At 35.4% G+C, this 20,191-nt stretch overlaps 1 long non-coding RNA gene across 1 annotated transcript; it reads right to left on the bottom strand.

Moving 5' to 3' along the window:
* Positions 1-3,256: 3,256 nt before the first annotated feature.
* LOC138857585 (uncharacterized) lies at positions 3,257-4,091 on the bottom strand. Its single transcript, XR_011396707.1, has 2 exons — positions 3,563-4,091; positions 3,257-3,492 (listed from the first exon to the last, which is right to left on the bottom strand). It is a non-coding gene; the product is annotated as an uncharacterized lncRNA (long non-coding RNA).
* Positions 4,092-20,191: the final 16,100 nt, after the last annotated feature.

The raw sequence follows: 20,191 nt of genomic DNA, 5'->3' as shown, positions 1-20,191 counted from the left end.
AGAAATACTTATATCTTAGAACTTAGTTACACAATACTATAATATTATATTTACGTAAAAATATAAATACACATATATGAATACTTATTTAAACGTTTTAAAAAAAAAATCGATTAATAAAAATATATCTGATATACTTATGTGTCAGTGCGCCCCTGACTCCTCCTTGCTTGCCATTGTTCAACTTGCGTCTCGCAAAAAGCAAAAAGTTCAAAAGTCATTGTTTGTGCGGGGCAAGAAGAAGCAAGCATCAGCGTACGTGTACAAGTACTTATGAATGTATGTGTGATTGTCACATTTGTGTAAATACGCATAAATAAGGGAATATGCAATAATCCTAAACATATGAACATATTTCCTGAATAATTTGAATTATCTCAGGAAGTAAAATATGCTATTAAAGTAATTGAATTGAAATTAGCTAAAATCTTAAATAATAAAATAAAATCAAAAATAAAGGTTTATGATTTACAGGATTCGATTGTAAGCGTTTGTATTCGGAATGGCTTAACTCCTTCAAGCTTACGACCTGCGCCACCGCATAACTGGAATCGCGGCCGCTTAGGCTTTGTCTATTAGATATTTTTATGCAACATTCGTTGTGTCGATTTATAGACTTTCCCCGTTTCGATCATTGCGTGCTGTACTTCAAAAGAGTCGGAGTTTTATTTTTCGATGTTTCCTCTTGTAAAAAGCTCAATTTAGTACTTTTTAACATTTGCACCTTCTCTATTCATTAGCATTCTCTGGTAAAACATTACAAAATTAACAACTACTTATAAATGAAAAATTAGTTAAATAAACATTTTCCTGTGGACCAAATTGTGAATCTTAACCATCCTTGAATCCCCTAACTCCGTCTAGGAGGAGTTCAGTGACATACACACACACACAAGAAATATATATATAAAGACTAGTAGACCCGACAGACGTTGTCCTGTACACACGTCGTTAATTCGAAAATGTCAAACATTCTTTAATAAGCTGTAACAATCTGGACCGTTTTGACGAAAATTATTATTCAAGAGTTATTTCAATATCTAATGTCATTCCATGTACACTTATCCAAATTCGACCGATCAGTAGCATGTGAGTATATACTGTGTGTGTAAGTATGCATATACTGTATGAGTGAAGTGAAATAAAGAAGCTGGGTTAACTAAAATGATGCATCTATTACCACACCCCCCGTATAAGATGACAACGAAACTAACAATAGAATAATAGATTTTTATCTGTTTTAATATCAAGTTAAAGAGGTGAAGTACAGATGGCGCTATTCTATAACGCCAACTCTAACCGCGAAAGTGATGAATTTTTAAATTTAAAATCTTACGTGGTTCAAAGTTCACTACCCTCCCTGATCATGGTAAGAAGTTATAAAAGTAAAGCTAAAGTAAAACTTACTTATGCATGACCCTGTGCCTAGGATTATACAATGCCTGTGCGTTTTAAATCCATGTTGGTTAAAAGTTTTGAGATATTTTATGATCAGCCCGCATACAAGTATGTCGTATGATTTACTATTAAACCAACAGTCACAAATTTAATATATAATATATTGTGCTATTTAAATCGTGATCCATTTTAAGAAATATCAGCTGGCTAGGAATATCTTAAAATGGCAACCCACAAGCAATAATTATTGCCAACAAACTTCTAATTTAGTAGTCACTTTTTTCGCAATATTTTTGTATGTGTTTTGTTATCATAATAAAGGGTGTTGTCGAATTCTGATTTTCAATGATGTCACAGAATCTGATTGGATTTTTGTCTATGCAAAACCAATATTCGAATCAGCTCTCTACTATTGTGAACTTTGAAAGCAATTATAATAAAATTTAAAATGAGTCCCGCGATTTTAGCTTTTGTTTTATTAGAAGAAGAAAGTAACGAAAAAATTACAAGGAAAATATTAAGAGACCAAAGTTATCCACCTGATGGTGCTGGGGAATCGTAAGAGAAATTTAGCTTGCATTTACTTAACAGCTTTTATATATTGTAACGCTACTTTACAGATTTATATCACATTATCGACTGAATAAACACGCATTTCTTATAGTGTTAAATATCATAGAACCACATTTGCAGCCTTCGAAGATTCTGCCTATAATACAAATGACAGCAAAATTGCGATTTTTAACAGAGGGTGCTTACCAACGGGGAGTATGACGTGATTTTTGCATCAGTTTGGCAAGAAGTACGGTGTCGCAGATTGTAAAGACAATTGATATGCCTCTTAGAGAAGTACATTTGCGGTCAGTGAATAAAACTCTCTATAGATGAAAACGAAAGGTTGATTTAAAGAAATCACTTCTTTGGAAAGTACAAAATACCCGGAATTGTCGGTTGCATAGATGGAACACATATAAATATAATAAAGCCAACTGATGATGAGCATTTGTATTTTAACCGAAAGGGATATATTAGTATAAATGCGATGATAGTAAGTATAAACAATAAATTAATATTAAAACATATTTATAAACGTACATATATGTATTTCTTTTGTTAAATGTATAGTTTGGGTCTCCCAATGAAGGAGGCCGCGGAAATTATAATTTTTTGGAGTTTACCCCTTAAGAATCGTTTTTCATATAAGGCGCCTGGTATGAAAAAATATGAGGAGTGAAATCTACTGATGAATGACCTCAGATGAACTCGGTAACGTTTTCGCACGCATCATTTCTCCCCACTTTTCAGTTGTGTATACTTTTATGTATACTTTGTGTAGAGTTATTGTTGTTATGACTATAGCGCCATCTATACTACTATCATAGTCTATACACTACACGGTCAGCTGATTGGTACGAGCGCCGCCATATTAGATTGGCTGCAGTGATATGGATAGCCGCATTAAATTTGTTGTTCTTCTATTTTAAAGTGTTATTATTTTATTGATATTAATTTATTATTATTTTTTTTTTCTTTCAGCAACTGCAGCCAACCCACGAACTTGATTTCTGCCACAATTTTAATTCCGATTTTATTTAATTTTTACATATTTTAGTTTTGAGTATTAAACATGTGGTCGCGGAAGGTGTGCAACAAAGTACTTAAATTTCCAAATAAGCATGAAAAAGTGAATACAGTTATAAAATATATTTCTGTGCTGAGTAATTAAACAAAAGCGAGTAATATGGCAGCATTGAAATCAAATTTGCATGGCGCCGCAAAATAGAATAATATTTCAATATTCATAACACATTTGTACGAAACAGTTACATGCCAATATATAAGTAAATATACATATGCATTTAATTTTTAACATTATTTCTTTAATTTGCTTGGAGTTTTTTCCAGTTATTTTTTCAAGTAAACTTCTAAATAGTGAAGGCGTTGAGTAATGATCGCTAAAGACCGATCGTTGACTGGAGCAATGCAGTGATGACAAATGCTTGAACGAAATTTCATTGAATATTATATGCTGATTTAAAAACCGTGCTATATAAGCAGCCTTGCGCAGGCTCAGTTCAAACCCACGATCGAGAGCTGGAAGCAGAAGCTGTGTTAATTTTGTAAACAAACTAATTATTTTATGCAGTTAAGCGCCAGTACTCACCTCTTCCACCACACTTTCAAACATTTTGCCTATGGCCAACTCCATTCTGATGAACTGCGCGTTAATAAAATAAATTATTTTTAACAACCAATTAAGCGATTGCAAAGGAAATAGAAAAATAACAAAAACAAAAAGAAATGGCAGTCAAATGAATTCAGTGGCCAAAAATTTACAACGACAGTGTTGCTCTGCGGCTACCACATATTTATTTAGTTTGTCACATGATTTATGCTTAATGACTTTATATTGTTGTGATTTAGCTGTACGCGTATGCGCAGGCACAGCGAGCCAAGGCACATACAATATATGACAGATACGAGTCTATATATTATGCCTGTGTGTGTTTGTAATATGTACACTGCTTTTGGCAATGGCTGACAGTTGCTTGTCGATATTCAGTTCATTGTATAAGCCTACAAGTAGCCAAAGAATCAGCTGTTTTCCTATGTGTGTGAAACAGCCGTGATCACCTGATCGAATATGCCTTTTTTGACACAGAGTTTTAAATAAAAGGTTGTAGTGTAACAATTTGTTTATGAACATGTATTTGTAATGAAAATAATAATGAAAACTTTCAAGAAAATTTTCGAAACAAAAGATTATTATATATCTATTGCTTTACCTCACCACCTCTGAGGTTGCAATATAGGCGCGTTACCGATCTCTTTTGGGTGTTCGGTTCCCCAGGAGGCCTATATTCACCCATATAATATATACAGTTCTAAAACAATCTACTTTTCATAACAATTATAACTCGAAAAGATATATACATAAAATCAGGTACATGAATCAGGTTCATGAATAATAATAACATTAACAATATAAGTTGAAATATTCAACTTGATTTAAACAAAAACGAAAATAAATATATAAAAATCAGGTACAATTCAATTATAAAATAATATATTTGATAAAATTGGAAACATTTAATAATATTTCAACACAACAAATATTAATTTAAATAATAAAATGTAAATTTAATCTTTAGGAATTAAAACAACCGAAAAATATTTGAGTATGTAAAAAAACATTCTTAAAGTTATAAATTTTAAAACATAACACGGCAACACATTATAGCAGATTTCTGTCATTTGGACGTTTTAGTAGCAGAATAATGGTTGGCAACCCGTACAAAGTGTGACTTTAGTAGCAGAATATTGGTTGGCAACCCGTACCAAGTGTGATTTTAGTAGTAGAATTTTCGAGGCAACCCCTACCAAGTGGGATATTTTTGAATGTGTATTAGTGAAAATCTTAGGATGGGCTACTTGTAGATTTATACAATGATTCAGTTGCAACGGTCAACAGAGCCCTATTTATGATATAGATTCACAGGATCATCGAAATCAAGTTAATGTAGAAGAAATTCCTGATCCGTATCAACACCTTCTTCAAGATCCTAATTCAAGAATAACGATAACGTTGTAGCAGCGGCGATGATCGATGTCGCCAATGGTTTAGCCAATGAGACAGTGGGTAAATTATCATATGTTGAGTTGAATACTCAAAATGAAGTACTGCGAGTTTGGCTTCTATTTCCAAAAGGAGTTGGTATTAAAGCTCGTGGAAAAGTAGCTGGCTACGCAAACGCAAAAGGAATCAGTACCGAATTAGTTCCTATCAACCGTAGATCTGCATCAGTACCTCTTAACCGAAATAAATCCATCCATGCGAAAAGAATTCATTTTCCACTCAAACCGGCTTGCGCATTGACTATTCACAAGTCACAAGGGGGAAAATTTGATGAAATTGTGTACAAATACAGCAAGACACATTCACAGTCTTTGGTCTACGTAGCCTTATCCAGAGTCACGTCTCAAGAAGGCCTTTATATTGTTTCTACTGATGCCCGTCAACGTTTTTATCATGGTAGACAACGCAATGAAACGATGCTTCTCTTGCGCAATGAGTTTGCCAGGCTTTCTACGGTTCCTCTTTGGGGCCGTCCATAAATTACGTCATCGGTTTTTTCAGATTTTATGTTGAGAGTTTTTGGATATTACTGAATTTGTAGATTGAATTTGAGGAAAGGATACGGAGTACTTCAAATTTTTCGCTGTGTTGATTGTGTATGATTTCTCTCAATTGTCCTTGATGATTGTAGTACGTGATATTATCGATGTTTGTGGATTCATTATAATGTATCAATTTAGGGCCTGATATATGTATGTTGTTCCAAGTATGCTGGTAATCTGTCAAAATATATCCATTCTCTAAGATGTGGAGTGGAGCATTGTTTTCATGGATTGTATCGCATTGGGCTGATTTGTCTTCTAATATTTTTATAGTACAATTGTCAGAGGGTTCTGATTTACAAATAAAGGTACTCATATAATTTTTACATTTAGATACTCTTTGATAATTGTTACATTTTGCGATCTTAAGGTTTAAATTAATTTTACCATGCTTATGTGCTAAAGGGTATACATTAAATAGGCTGCATTTAGTTTCGAGGATAGGATATTTGTATATGGTTATAATTGCTTCTTGTAGGTAACAGATATAAATGTCTGCATACTCTAATATATTAATTAATGGAAGATCCAACTTTTCATGCTTTATTTAATCATATACATCTTTTAAATTTAGTGTGCCAGAGTAAAAATTATTAGGTTTTGCAAAATTTATAGTGTTCGTTATTGATTGGAGTTCATTATAAACTTTTGATATAATAATTTTTTCGGTTATTGCTTTGGGATCAAGGGTTTCGAGTATTCTTTGGAACTGTAAATTAATTGTTCTTTGCTTATTATTATTTTCTATTAGCATATTAAGTGAAGTTTTGATTTCTACAAGGTCATCGTTGTCTGGTGTGCCAGTGATGAATTTTAACATGGAACCAAGGAAGTTAAGTGATCTTTTGGGTCTATAGATATTTGGGATGAGTTGATTTTTCAGAGATTCTATTTTGTTCACCAATATTTGAGTTTCAGGTTGGTTTTCTAGATTGTATGATGATTTCATTATATTTTCGTACGGCGCGATTATTTTTGTAAGGTTAGATATGTGATATAAGAAAGCTGTGTCCTGATATATGTAAACAGGATCTGTTTCTACAAGTACATATTTCCTATCGGTTAAATCTATTATACTATCGCAAAGTACGATAGAGAAAAGTGAGATAAATATTATTCCGTACATGCCTTTACTCTGATATTGTCTTTATGTATAATAACTCTTTTATTGGTTGTTATTGTCTTACCGTTATCTTCTTTAACTATGTGTTTCGCGTATTTTTTTACGTTTTTGTTCCTTCTGTGCGTCTTGGAATATATTACGTCTCCTTCTTTATAGGTCAGTTGTTTGCGATTGCGGTTATGGGATCGTAAAACTCTCTCTTGGTTTTTTTGAAGACACTCCTTGATGTCAGGATACTCTCTTTGATTGAAAAATATGTCCTCGGGTTTCTCGTTGGTTACCAAATGGATTGTTTTGTTGTATTGTCGGACTGCTTCGAATATCTGTTCATCAGGTGCCGAACTGTGTTCATGTGCCAAAACTTTCGCGAGTTCAATTATCGTGCTATGCGTCCGTTCAACTTGCCCGTTTGTTGTCGAATGATAGGCTGGAGTTTTGGTATGCGTTATTTGTAGCCGCCTGTATATTTGTTGTGCACATATGCCAGTAAGTGTTGACTCGTTATCAGTCATTACAAACTTTGCGTTTGGGTATATTTGCGATAGTATTTCGTCAACGTATTTGTATGTGTCCTTCTTTGATGGTATTTGTCTCAAATGGCAGAATTTTGAGTATTTGTCGGTTGAACTAATGTATATATTATTGTTCATAAAAAATAAATGTAAGTGTATGTATTCGCCTACTTTGTTCGGTATTGGTGCTGAACCTATTGGTTGTTTATTTGGTCGGCGTTCATACTTATTTGTAAGACAAATTTCGCAGTCCTGTTTGGCCAGTAGTATCTGAGCGAAATTTCCTGTGCGTTATTTTTGTAGTTTCTGTGAGCACGTCTGTGTGTGTCTTGTATGATTCGTTGTTGTTGTTCGGTTTCGGTGATGTCGTCTACCAATTTTTGCGCTAGTACAATTGATACAGTCGGAAATGTGTTGATAATCTCGTTTTCTACGTAAAATAATATTTGTTCGTCTATAAGAAGTGCGTTAGTGACCTTTGGTCTAATTATAGTTTTTAGTCTGTCTAGTAATTCAGTTTTTGTGTTAAAAAAAAGCGTGTGTCGGCTGTTAGAAAATATGTTTTGTGACGATATTTCGGCGGAGTTTTGATCTGACTGATTCACAATAATTTGATTTCTAAAGGAGTTTATTGGCTTCTTTACTCGTTTGAGTTTTTGTGTTGGGAGCTTTGTGCTGAATGTTGGGAGTCATCAGAATTTACAGTGTTGTTTATTTGCTGGCGAGAAAGTGCATCAGCGACAACGTTCTGATGTCCGGGTTTGTAAACGAGTTTTGCACCATATTCTTCAATGAAATTTTTCCATCTTTTTAATTTTGTATTGGGGTTTTTTTCTGATATGGAGAAGATTAATGATTGATGGTCAGTGTAAATTGTTAAATCTGCTATACCATACAAGTAATTACGTAGTTTCTGTAGTGACCACACAATTGCGAGTAACTCTTTCTCATTCGTGGAGTAATTCTGTTCTGTTTCGCTGAGCGTTCGCGAAATAAATGATATGGGTTTTTGGTTTTGAGATAATACGGCTCCTATAGCGTAATTGCTAGCATCTGTGGTTAATTCGAAGGGTTTGGTAAAATTTGGTTGGAAGAGTTCAACCTGGGCTTGTAATTCTTCTTTTATTTTGTTTAATGCTTCTAGTGCACGTTCGTCTAAGCTGATTTTTATTTTTGCACTTTGATTCTTGGATATGCCACCGTTCTCTCCTCTGAGGAACGTGGTAAGTGGCTTGACTATGGCTGCGAAATTCTGTATGAATTTTCGATAATAACTCGCAAGGCCTAGAAAGGATCTGAGTTCCTTAAGCGTTATGGGAATAGGAAAATCTTTAATGGTTTGTATTTTTGAAGGATCAACTGTAATCTTGTTATATTTAATTATATGACCTAAATATTCTACAGAGTTCTGGAAAAAGTGAGATTTCTCGTTGGAGATATTCATGTTGGCCTGGTGAAGCGCGTTTATTATTATGCGGATGTGCTCGATATGTTCTTCGGGAGAGGAAGAATAAATGAGAACGTCGTCTATATAAACGTATGCGAACTTGCCGATATATGGTCTCAAAATATCATCTATACATCTTGAAAAATTGATGGAGCATTTTTCAAGCCGAACGGCATACGAAGGAATTCATATTTAGCTCCATTTACACTAAAGGTGGTTTTTTCCCTGTCAGATTCTTTAAGAAGGATCTGATGGAAGCCAGACTCTAAATCTAAAGTTGTAAATACTTTTGCATTACCTAAATTCTGTATGGTCATAGCCACATCAGGTATGGGGTATCTATCTGTAATAGTTTGAGCGTTTAGCTTTTGAAAGTCTACAACCATTCTGCGCTTAGGTTTCCCTTGTTCATCGGTACCTTTTTTAGCGACTGTTCAAATGGGAGAGTTGTACGGACTTTTGCTGGGTTGAATTATTTCATTTTCTAAAAGTTTGTTAATTTCTTTGTTAATGAAATCGCTATCTGACATAGGGTACGGATATTGCTTGGTCCAAATAGGATCTTCGGAGTTCGTCCTAATGGTAGCTTGTATCGCGGTAGTATAAGGTAGCACTTCGTTTGTGATTTCATTTTTTTGCATAATTTCTTCGATTTCTGCCCTATAATTTTCACTATTAATCGTATAATTAATTTTTTGCAAAGATTCACTTTCTTTCTTGGCCCTATATTTATAACTGAGCTTGGTGTTGTTGGCGGGGTGCAGTTTGATTGTATTGCACCTGCACGTTAGGTTTGTACCTTTGTGGTTCCTCGTGATATCTTCTGCTTGTGTATTGATACTGTGATGTATTATGTTGTCTGTGCTGATTGTATTGTGGAACGTCGAATTTTGAGTTCATATTGTCATGATATATCGTACTTGCGATAGCGTAAGCAGTTTCTAGGTCCTTTGGATTGTGGCTATAGAGGGTGCCACTGGTATATTTGCTGTTCAGACCGAGAATGAATGTCCGTACAGCTTCCTGGTTCGCATATTCTTTCATAGCTGAGGGATTTCCTGAGCTGTCCATCTCAACCTTAGTGAGTGCAAGATTAAGTGACTTGCTGACTTCGCTATGGAACTCTGCCAGGGTCCTTTTCCCTGTTTTAATCTCTTCATTCCGTCGAGCAACACATACAGAGGTCTCTGGTCCGCATAGGTGTAATCAAGACGGTTTATTATTGAATAAAAATTGAATTTTGTGTCGTGGTTTATTAAAATATCGGCCGCTTCTCCTTGAATTTTTGAATGTACAATTGAGAGTGCCGTGTAATATGTGGGTGTAGTAACGTAATCCTTGATGTTCTCCATGTGTGTCCAGGCACGTTTTCTCCATGACCTATAGTGGTTCGCGTCACCTGTAAATATTGGTAACGTTTTGAACACTTCTAGGTTGATTTGTGATGCGTCGGTAATGTTTGGTGTACAGTCCTGGTATTGGTTGGTGACTGTGACGTTAGGTGATGGGTGAGTTACGAAGGAATTCACTCTTTGTTGGGTTTCGGTGAGCGTTGTGGTTAGAGCAGCGATTTGTGTTCTCAGGCTTGCGATCTCCTGTGTTGTCATATCGGAGTTTATGTCCAACGATACACGTGATGAATTGAATGCTTGTCGTTTGCTTCGCGATTCCAGTACGATGTTATTCCGATTTTTCAGGAATTTTTTGTTGAATTTTTAAGTACTTTTTTCAAAAATCTAGTGCTGGAAGTCCTACTTCCCGTGGTATTTTAATTTTATCCTTCTTTAGGATCGCGGAGTTCCTGTCTTTTCAAGGATGTCTCCTGGCTTTTTTGATAGCAAGTAAAAATTTGCTATCGCGGTTGAGCCCCCAGTTAATATCGTTTACACGATATGAGTTATTAAAAATACCTTTGAGCTGCAGTGAAATGTGTACTCTTTATTTGTATTCTTATGACTGGCTAGTTTACATAAATCTTAGTGCTATTTATACTATTGAGCTGTATCGATAGTTATCTGTTTACTAACAGATAAAACTATTAGTTTCTATTGTTATCTTTAGGTTGTTATTCATAGTGCATTTCTATTGTTATGTGTTCTTACCTCTAGTATTTATATTTAACAAGGTGTGTTAGCTGATAGATATGTTTACATATTCTTATTTCGATTTTGTGTATTTATGCTAGTGATTTGCAATATCACTTATATGTATGTACATATGTATATGTACGATGTGTATGTGAAGTGTAGATATCACATATTGTATGCAGATATGTATGCGGTGTGCGGCTATGTCGTTAACTCGGGTGACATATTTACATGTGTAATAATATTCATAAAAATTTAGGTTGGTTTGTGTATGCATTATTTGTTCGGCAATGTTATATATACATACATACATATACAGCTGTGTTCACAAAAATAGCAGTGCGAGAAATGCAATCAAGTAATGCTATTTTTTTTCAAGTTCCGTTACGATTATTCCAACGTCTACGCATTGTTGTCGTAGAATGGAATGTGTATAAGGAAGAAACGAAAAAATCCCGTTAGATTTGCGAGATTTAAGCATATGAACAACTCTTTTTGTGAGAAGCACCAGTCTTTGGCTGTTCATTAAAATAGCAGTGCGTATCTTGATAAGCCAAAAAAATTTTGTTAAGACGTTTAATTGATAAAAAGTAAGTGGTTTTGTGTTAGTGACTATTATTAACATTAGAAAACACTAAAATAAATTTATATTTTTTAACTTAGTGGGCAGGGGCAAGCATTGTACTCCTCTGAAAAAAGAAATATTATAGTGCAACTAAGAAACCTGGGAAAAACATATAAAGACATCCAAGAAATATGTGGATGTTCTGCTAAAATAATTCATAATGCTTTAAACTTTAAAGAAATGCCCGAAAATCGTGGTATCCAACGTAAAACCACACCTCATGAGGACCGATCTATTGTGCGATATAGCAGGGCGCAGCCTTTTGCATCGTCCAGCAAGATAAAAAATGACTTAAGCTTGAATGTTAGTGGCGTTACTATTCGGCGACGTCTTAAAGAACAAAATCTCAAAGCGTACCATCCACCAGACATGTCAAAGCACGTTTGGAGTTTGCCAAAAGTCACCTTAATTGGCCCATTACAAAGTGGCGAAATATTTTATGGAGTGACGAAAGTAAAATTGTGTTATTTGGTGGAAAGGGCTCCAGACAATATGTCAGACGTCCACCTAACACAGAGTACGTTCCTAGGTACACTTTGAAGACAGATAAACACGGTGGAATGAGTATTATGGTATGGGCATGTTTTTCTTACAGTGAAGTGGGCCCTATATTCATGATTGATGGGATCATGGATCGATTTGTATATGTTAACATATTAGAAAATGTTATGTTTCCTTATTCCAATTGGGAAATGCCACTAAAATGGACGTTTTAACAAGATAACGACCCCAAACATACAAGCAAACTGGTCAAAAGCTGGATGGCATCAAAGCGGATCGATCTTAATCCATGGCCTGCGCAGTCTCCGGATTTAAATCCAATTGAAAACCTATGGGGAGATGTTAAACTATATGTTGCAAATGCAAATCCAACATCTCGATCACAGCATTGGGAGGTTGTTCAAAAATCATGGGAGCGGATTCCTGTCAAGCGCTGCCAGGACTTGGTGGATTCTATGCCTCGCAGTTGCCAGGCCATAATAAAAAATAATGGGTACACGGCTAAGTACTAACCAAAGCAAACAAATTAAAATAATTTTTTGGAGTTCAACAATGTTTTTTTTTTTTAACTAATTCCACTGTTTTCATTACTCACTGCTATTTTTATGAACAGCTGTAAACAGCACTTTTTTGTTTAAATTAATAATGTAAAAAAATTAAGAACATTTTGAATAATAAATTGATGTGTTTTTGTTTAAAATAATCACAAAGTTAAAATAAAATTAAATTTGTAAACATTCATTTACTTTTTGATATATAAAAATAAGTTTAAAATTGTAGCTCAGGAGCATTGCTATTTTTATGAACACAGCTGTATATGTTGACATAATTCAATGCGCGCTCATATATTGCTATATTATGTAAAAAATAAATAAAGTTATTAAATGCATAATGATATTCATATCAGTAAATATGACTCCATATAAACGTATATAAATATTAGCCAAAAGAGTAACATGCGGCTGTAATATCAATGCAAACTTCTGCGCATAATTTACATTCAATGCTCAGCTCTGTTCAAGCGCCACTGTTAAAATTTCTCCTTCCGAGCTAGCTGTGGTGAAACACGCTCATCGTATTTTCTTAGGTTTTGACAATTCACACGCTGGTCCGTAGTTGGACCTTCTCTATATTTTACATTCTCTGTTGAGCATGGCGTAACAGTGTTGCTTAAGCTAATTTTAAACTACTTTGTGGGAAAGAACTATATCTACCGTATTTTATACTATAAATATAATGCAAATTCAGCAAATAATTTATTTATAAAGCTTATATATTAAAAAAATTAAATATAATATATTATATATATATATTAATTAACTATTCAACTACAAACTTAAAATTCAATTTTACTATGAGTGGACCGGAAAAATTAACTATTGTAACAGAATTTGGTATTACAAGTCATAAAAATTCTTTTGAAAAATAAAACAAAATTTATCATTGTAAGATACATCAAGAGATAATTGCAGACCCAGTGTTGTATACATTTTTGTAATCACAAGTTTTATTAACGTTTTATATTTAATTTTTTTAATATATAAGCTTTATAAATAAATTATTTGCTGAATTTGCATTATATTTATAGTATAAAATACGGTAGATATAGTTCTTTCCCACAAAGTAGTTTAAAATTAGCTTAAGCAACACTGTTACGCCATGCTCAACAGAGAATGTAAAATATAGAGAAGGTCCAACTACGGACCAGCGTGTGAATTGTCAAAACCTAAGAAAATACGATGAGCGTGTTTCACCACAGCTAGCTCGGAAGGAGAAATTTTAACAGTGGCGCTTGAACAGAGCTGAGCATTGAATGTAAATTATGCGCAGAAGTTTGCATTGATATTACAGCCGCATGTTACTCTTTTGGCTAATATTTTTATACGTTTATATGGAGTCATATTTACTGATATGAATATCATTATGCATTTAATAACTTTATTTATTTTTTACATAATATACATTCTTAATAAATATTTTGTATGATAATTGTTACTAATAGTGATTAAATTTATTAAAACATATACATCTATACATCTTTTATCAAACGCATTTGAATGTACGGATTTAGAAATTTAAATCATAATTTTATCACTTATCAATACAATATATGAGCGCGCATTGAATTATGTCAACATATACAGCTGTGTTCATAAAAATAGCAATGCTCCTGAGCTACAACTTTAAACTTATTTTTATATATCAAAAAGTAAATGAATGTTTACAAATTTAATTTTATTTTAACTTTGTGATTATTTTAAACAAAAACACATCAATTTATTATTCAAAATGTTCTTAATTTTTTTACATTATTAATTTAAACAAAAAAGTGCTGTTTACAGCTGTTCATAAAAATAGCAGTGAGTAATGAAAACAGTGGAATTAGTTGAAAAAAACATTGTTGAACTCCAAAAAACTATTTTAATTTGTTTGCTTTGGTTAGTACTTAGCCGTGTACCCATTATTTTTTATTATGGCCTGGCAACTGCGAGGCATAGAATCCACCAAGTCCTGGCAGCGCTTGACAGGAATCCGCTCCCATGATTTTTGAACAACCTCCCAATGCTGTGATCGAGATGTTGGATTTGCATTTGCAACATATAGTTTAACATCTCCCCATAGGTTTTCAATTGGATTTAAATCCGGAGACTGCGCAGGCCATGGATTAAGATCGATCCGCTTTGATGCCATCCAGCTTTTGACCAGTTTGCTTGTATGTTTGGGGTCGTTATCTTGTTAAAACGTCCATTTTAGTGGCATTTCCCAATTGGAATAAGGAAACATAACATTTTCTAATATGTTAACATATACAAATCGATCCATGATCCCATCAATCATGAATATAGGGCCCACTTCACTGTAAGAAAAACATGCCCATACCATAATACTCAATCCACCGTGTTTATCTGTCTTCAAAGTGTACCTAGGAACGTACTCTGTGTTAGGTGGACGTCTGACATATTGTATGGAGTCCTTTCCACCAAATAACACAATTTTACTTTCGTCACTCCATAAAATATTTCGCCACTTTGTAATGGGCCAATTAAGGTGACTTTTGGCAAACTCCAAACGTGCTTTGACATGTCTGGTGGATGGTACGCTTTGAGATTTTGTTCTTTAAGACGTCGCCGAATAGTAACGCCACTAACATTCAAGCTTAAGTCATTTTTTATCTTGCTGGACGATGCAAAAGGCTGCGCCCTGCTATATCGCACAATAGATCGGTCCTCATGAGGTGTGGTTTTACGTTGGATACCACGATTTTCGGGCATTTCTTTAAAGTTTAAAGCATTATGAATTATTTTAGCAGAACATCCACATATTTCTTGGATGTCTTTATATGTTTTTCCCAGGTTTCTTAGTTGCACTATAATATTTCTTTTTTCAGAGGAGTACAATGCTTGCCCCTGCCCACTAAGTTAAAAAATATAAATTTATTTTAGTGTTTTCTAATGTTAATAATAGTCACTAACACAAAACCACTTACTTTTTATCAATTAAACGTTTTAACAAAATTTTTTTGGCTTATCAAGATACGCACTGCTATTTTAATGAACAGCCAAAGACTGGTGCTTCTAACAAAAAGAGTTGTTCATATGCTTAAATCTCGCAAATCTAACGGGATTTTTTCGTTTCTTCCTTATACACATTCCATTCTACGACAACAATGCGTAGACGTTGGAATAATCGTAACGGAACTTGAAAAAAAATAGCATTACTTGATTGCATTTCTGGCACTGCTATTTTTGTGAACACAGCTGTATATGTATGTATGTATATATAACATTGCCGAACAAATAATGCATACACAAACCAACCTACATTTTTATGAATATTATTACACATGTAAATATGTCACCCGAGATAACGACATAGCCGCACACCGCATACATATCTGCATACAATATGTGATATCTACACTTCACATACACATCGTACATATACATATGTACATACATATAAGTGATCTTGCATATTATTGCATGGTCGTAACACTCGACGTTAAAAATGCTTTTAACTCAGCATCTTGGTATAGCATATTAACTGCCCTAAAAAGTTTCTCCGTGCCTCAATACCTTTACAACGTAATCGTAAGCTACTTTAATGAAAGAATTCTGAGCTACGACACAAGCGACGGCTATAAGGAATATAAAGTCACCGGTGGTGTACCACAAGGATCTGTACTCGGACCGTTACTCTGGAACATCATGTACGACGGAGTACTGCGACTAAAGGTACCCAAAAATGTTCACATCATAGGATTTGCAGATGACATTGCTGTTGTGGTGACAGTTAAGCACATAGAAGATATTGTTGCAATAACCAATGCAGCAATATCTTTAATTAATGATTGGCTTGAAACTAATGGACTTACCCTAGCAGAGAGCAAAACGGAAGCCGTGCTTATTACTGGCAGAAAAACCCGAGAGACTGCTACATTCAGAATAAAAAGTGCGTGTATAACTACACAACCAGCGTTAAAATACTTAGGAATTGTTCTTGATGCAAGACTTTGCTTTAAAGAGCATTTAGCCTACACCTGCGAAAAAGCTTCAAAAACATGTAGAGCCTTAACCCGAATGATGCTCAATACCCGCGGACCGAAGCAAAATAGGAGAAGACTCCTGGCTGGAGTTCTGAAGTCCGTCACTCTATATGGCGCCGAGGTTTGGGGAAAAGCACTCGAAACAAAATCTTACCGACGTGGCCTTTTTTCCATTTATACCATTTGCGCACTCAGAGTATGCTCAGCTTTCCGTACAGTGTCAGAAGATGCTGCCCTTGTAATTGCGGGCTTACACCCATTAGATCTCTTAGCCAAAGAGACCAAAAAGCCTGTAACGGACTTACCACCCAGAACCGTAAAAGGAAATGCCCGAGCGGAGACGGTGGAGAGTTGGCAAAGACGATGGGAAGTCAGTCAAAAAGGACGTTGGACTTTCCGACTGATTCCCAACATTGACCCATGGCTAAAAAGACCACACGGCGAGGTAGACTTTTATTTAACTCAAATCCTGACAGGGCATGGCTGTTTCAAAGCATATTTGAAACGCTTTCAACACGAAAATGATGATATATGCGATAAATGCGGTGGCGAGACAACTGAGAATGTAGAACATACGTTGTTTCATTGTCCGCAATACGAGTAAGAGAGACGATTCCTCAAGAGTGCATTCGGTATAGACCCAACCCCAGAAAACTTAGTAGACCAAATGGTGGAATCAAAAGCTAAGTGGGATGCGGTGTGCGAAATAGCCGCCAAAATCATGAAAACCCAAAGAGCCCGAGAGCAGCAGCACTAGAACGCGGACCAAACAAACGCACTAAAACAAAAGTAAAAAAAAGCATAAGGGAAGGGTTTGGCGACAAACATTGCACGGGGCGGGTTTAATACCAACAGAGGTGGGGCCAAGTAAATGCAACTTGTTACTGAATGCTTAAAAATTCAACAAAAAATTCCTGAAAAATCGGAATAACATCGTACTGGAATCGCGAAGCAAACGACAAGCATTGAATTCATCACGTGTATCGTTGGACATAAACTCCGATATGACAACACAGGAGATCGCAAGCCTGAGAGCACAAATCGCTGCTCTAACCACAACGCTCACCGAAACCCAACAAAGACTGAATTCCTTCGCAACTCACCCATCACCTAACGTTACAGTCACCAACCAATACCAGGACTGTACACCAAACATTACCGACGCATCACAAATCAACCTAGAAGTGTTCAAAACGTTACCAATATTTACAGGTGACGCGAACCACTATAGGTCATGGAGAAAACGTGCCTGGACACACATGGAGAACATCAAGGATTACGTTACTACACCCACATATTACACGGCACTCTCAATTGTACATTCAAAAATTCAAGGAGAAGCGGCCGATATTTTAATAAACCACGACACAAAATTCAATTTTTATTCAATAATAAACCGTCTTGATTACACCTATGCGGACCAGAGACCTCTGTATGTGTTGCTCGACGGAATGAAGAGATTAAAACAGGGAAAAAGGACCCTGGCAGAGTTCCATAGCGAAGTCAGCAAGTCACTTAATCTTGCACTCACTAAGGTTGAGATGGACAGCTCAGGAAATCCCTCAGCTATGAAAGAATATGCGAACCAGGAAGCTGTACGGACATTCATTCTCGGTCTGAACAGCAAATATACCAGTGGCACCCTCTATAGCCACAATCCAAAGGACCTAGAAACCGCTTACGCTATCGCAAGTACGATATATCATGACAATATGAACTCACAATTCGACGTTCCACAATACAATCAGCACAGACAACATAATACATCACAGTATCAATACACAAGCAGAAGATATCACGAGGAACCACAAAGGTACAAACCTAACGTGCAGGTGCAATACAATCAAACTGCACCCCGCCAACAACACCAACCAATGGATGTAGATTCATCACAGCAGTACATGAGATCCACAAATTACAACAGAAATCATCCCCCACCACAACAAAACAGCTACGACCGCCAAACACAAGGACTACCTCCAAATAACCCATTTCGCAGGGATCCACAGAAAAGGGAAAGAAATTCTTCTTCTCGAAACGTACCACAGAAGGTGCAACGTGTCAACCAAACACGCGACGAAGAATTAACATCGCTTGTACCAGAATATGAAAATGAGGAATACGAAACAGGCAGTGTTTTTTTAGGCGCATGAACGATTTGCCGTGTCTGCAACGCCACTGTAGGGATACAGGCAAACTTATCAACATCCTAATCGATACCGGAGCAACGAACAATTATATTAGCGCAAAGTACAATATAGGTAAGCCAATTAAAATTAAGCCAGTAAAAGTGAAAACCCTTCATGGTTACTCCATAACCAAATCAAAAAAAATTATTACATTATTAGAGCATAATCTTACATTTTTTGAAACAGATGCATTAGAAGAATTAATAGAATATGCTTCTGGGTGAACAGGGACTTAGAAAAATTAAAGCAGAGATCAACCTTTTCGAGTACAAGCTCAGTTATAAATATAGGGCCAAGAAAGAAAGTGAATCTTTGCAAAAAATTAATTATACGATTAATAGTGAAAATTATAGGGCAGAAATCGAAGAAATTATGCAAAAAAATGAAATCACAAACGAAGTGCTACCTTATACTACCGCGATACAAGCTACCATTAGGACGAACTCCGAAGATCCTATTTGGACCAAGCAATATCCGTACCCTATGTCAGATAGCGATTTCATTAACAAAGAAATTAACAAACTTTTAGAAAATGAAATAATTCAACCCAGCAAAAGTCCGTACAACTCTCCCATTTGAACAGTCGCTAAAAAAGGTACCGATGAACAAGGGAAACCTAAGCGCAGAATGGTTGGAAACTTTCAAAAGCTAAACGCTCAAACTATTATGGCTATGGCTATGACCATACAGAATTTAGGTAATGCAAAAGTATTTACAACTTTAGATTTAGAGTTTGGCTTCCATCAGATCCTTATTAAAGAATCTGACAGGGGAAAAACCGCCTTTAGTGTAAATGGAGCTAAATATGAATTCCTTCGTATGCCGTTCGGCCTGAAAAATGCTCCATCAATTTTTCAAGATGTGTAGATGATATTTTGAGACCATATATCGGCAAGTTCGCATACGTATATATAGACGACGTTCTCATTTATTCTTCCTCTCCCGAAGAACATATCGAGCACATCCGCATAATAATAAACGCGCTTCACCAGGCCAACATGAAGATCTCCAACGAGAAATCTCACTTTTTCCAGGACTCTGTAGAATATTTAGGTCATATAATTAAATATAACAGGATTACAGTTGATCCTTCAAAAATACAAACCATTAAAGATTTTCCTATTCCCATAACGCTTAAGGAACTCAGATCCTTTCTAGGCCTTGCGAGTTATTATCGAAAATTCATACAGAATTTCGCAGCCATAGTCAAGCAACTTACCACGTTCCTCAGAGGAGAGAACGGTCGCATATCCAAGAATCAAAGTGCAAAAATAAAAATCAGCTTAGACGAACGTGCACTAGAAGCATTAAACAAAATAAAAGAAGAATTACAAGCCCAGGTTGAACTCTTCCAACCAAATTTTACCAAACCCTTCGAATTAACCACAGATGCTAGCAATTACGCTATAGGAGCCGTATTATCTCAAAACCAAAAACCCATATCATTTATTTCGCGAACGCTCAGCGAAACAGAACATAATTACTCCACGAATGAGAAAGAGTTACTCGCAATTGTGTGGTCACTACAGAAACTACGTAATTACTTGTATGGTATAGCAGATTTAACAATTTACACTGACCATC

The sequence above is a fragment of the Bactrocera oleae genome, chromosome 5 (assembly GCF_042242935.1).
Source record: "Bactrocera oleae isolate idBacOlea1 chromosome 5, idBacOlea1, whole genome shotgun sequence".
Classification (NCBI taxonomy): Eukaryota; Metazoa; Arthropoda; class Insecta; order Diptera; family Tephritidae; genus Bactrocera; species Bactrocera oleae.
This window is presented reverse-complemented; position numbering and strand designations above follow the sequence as displayed.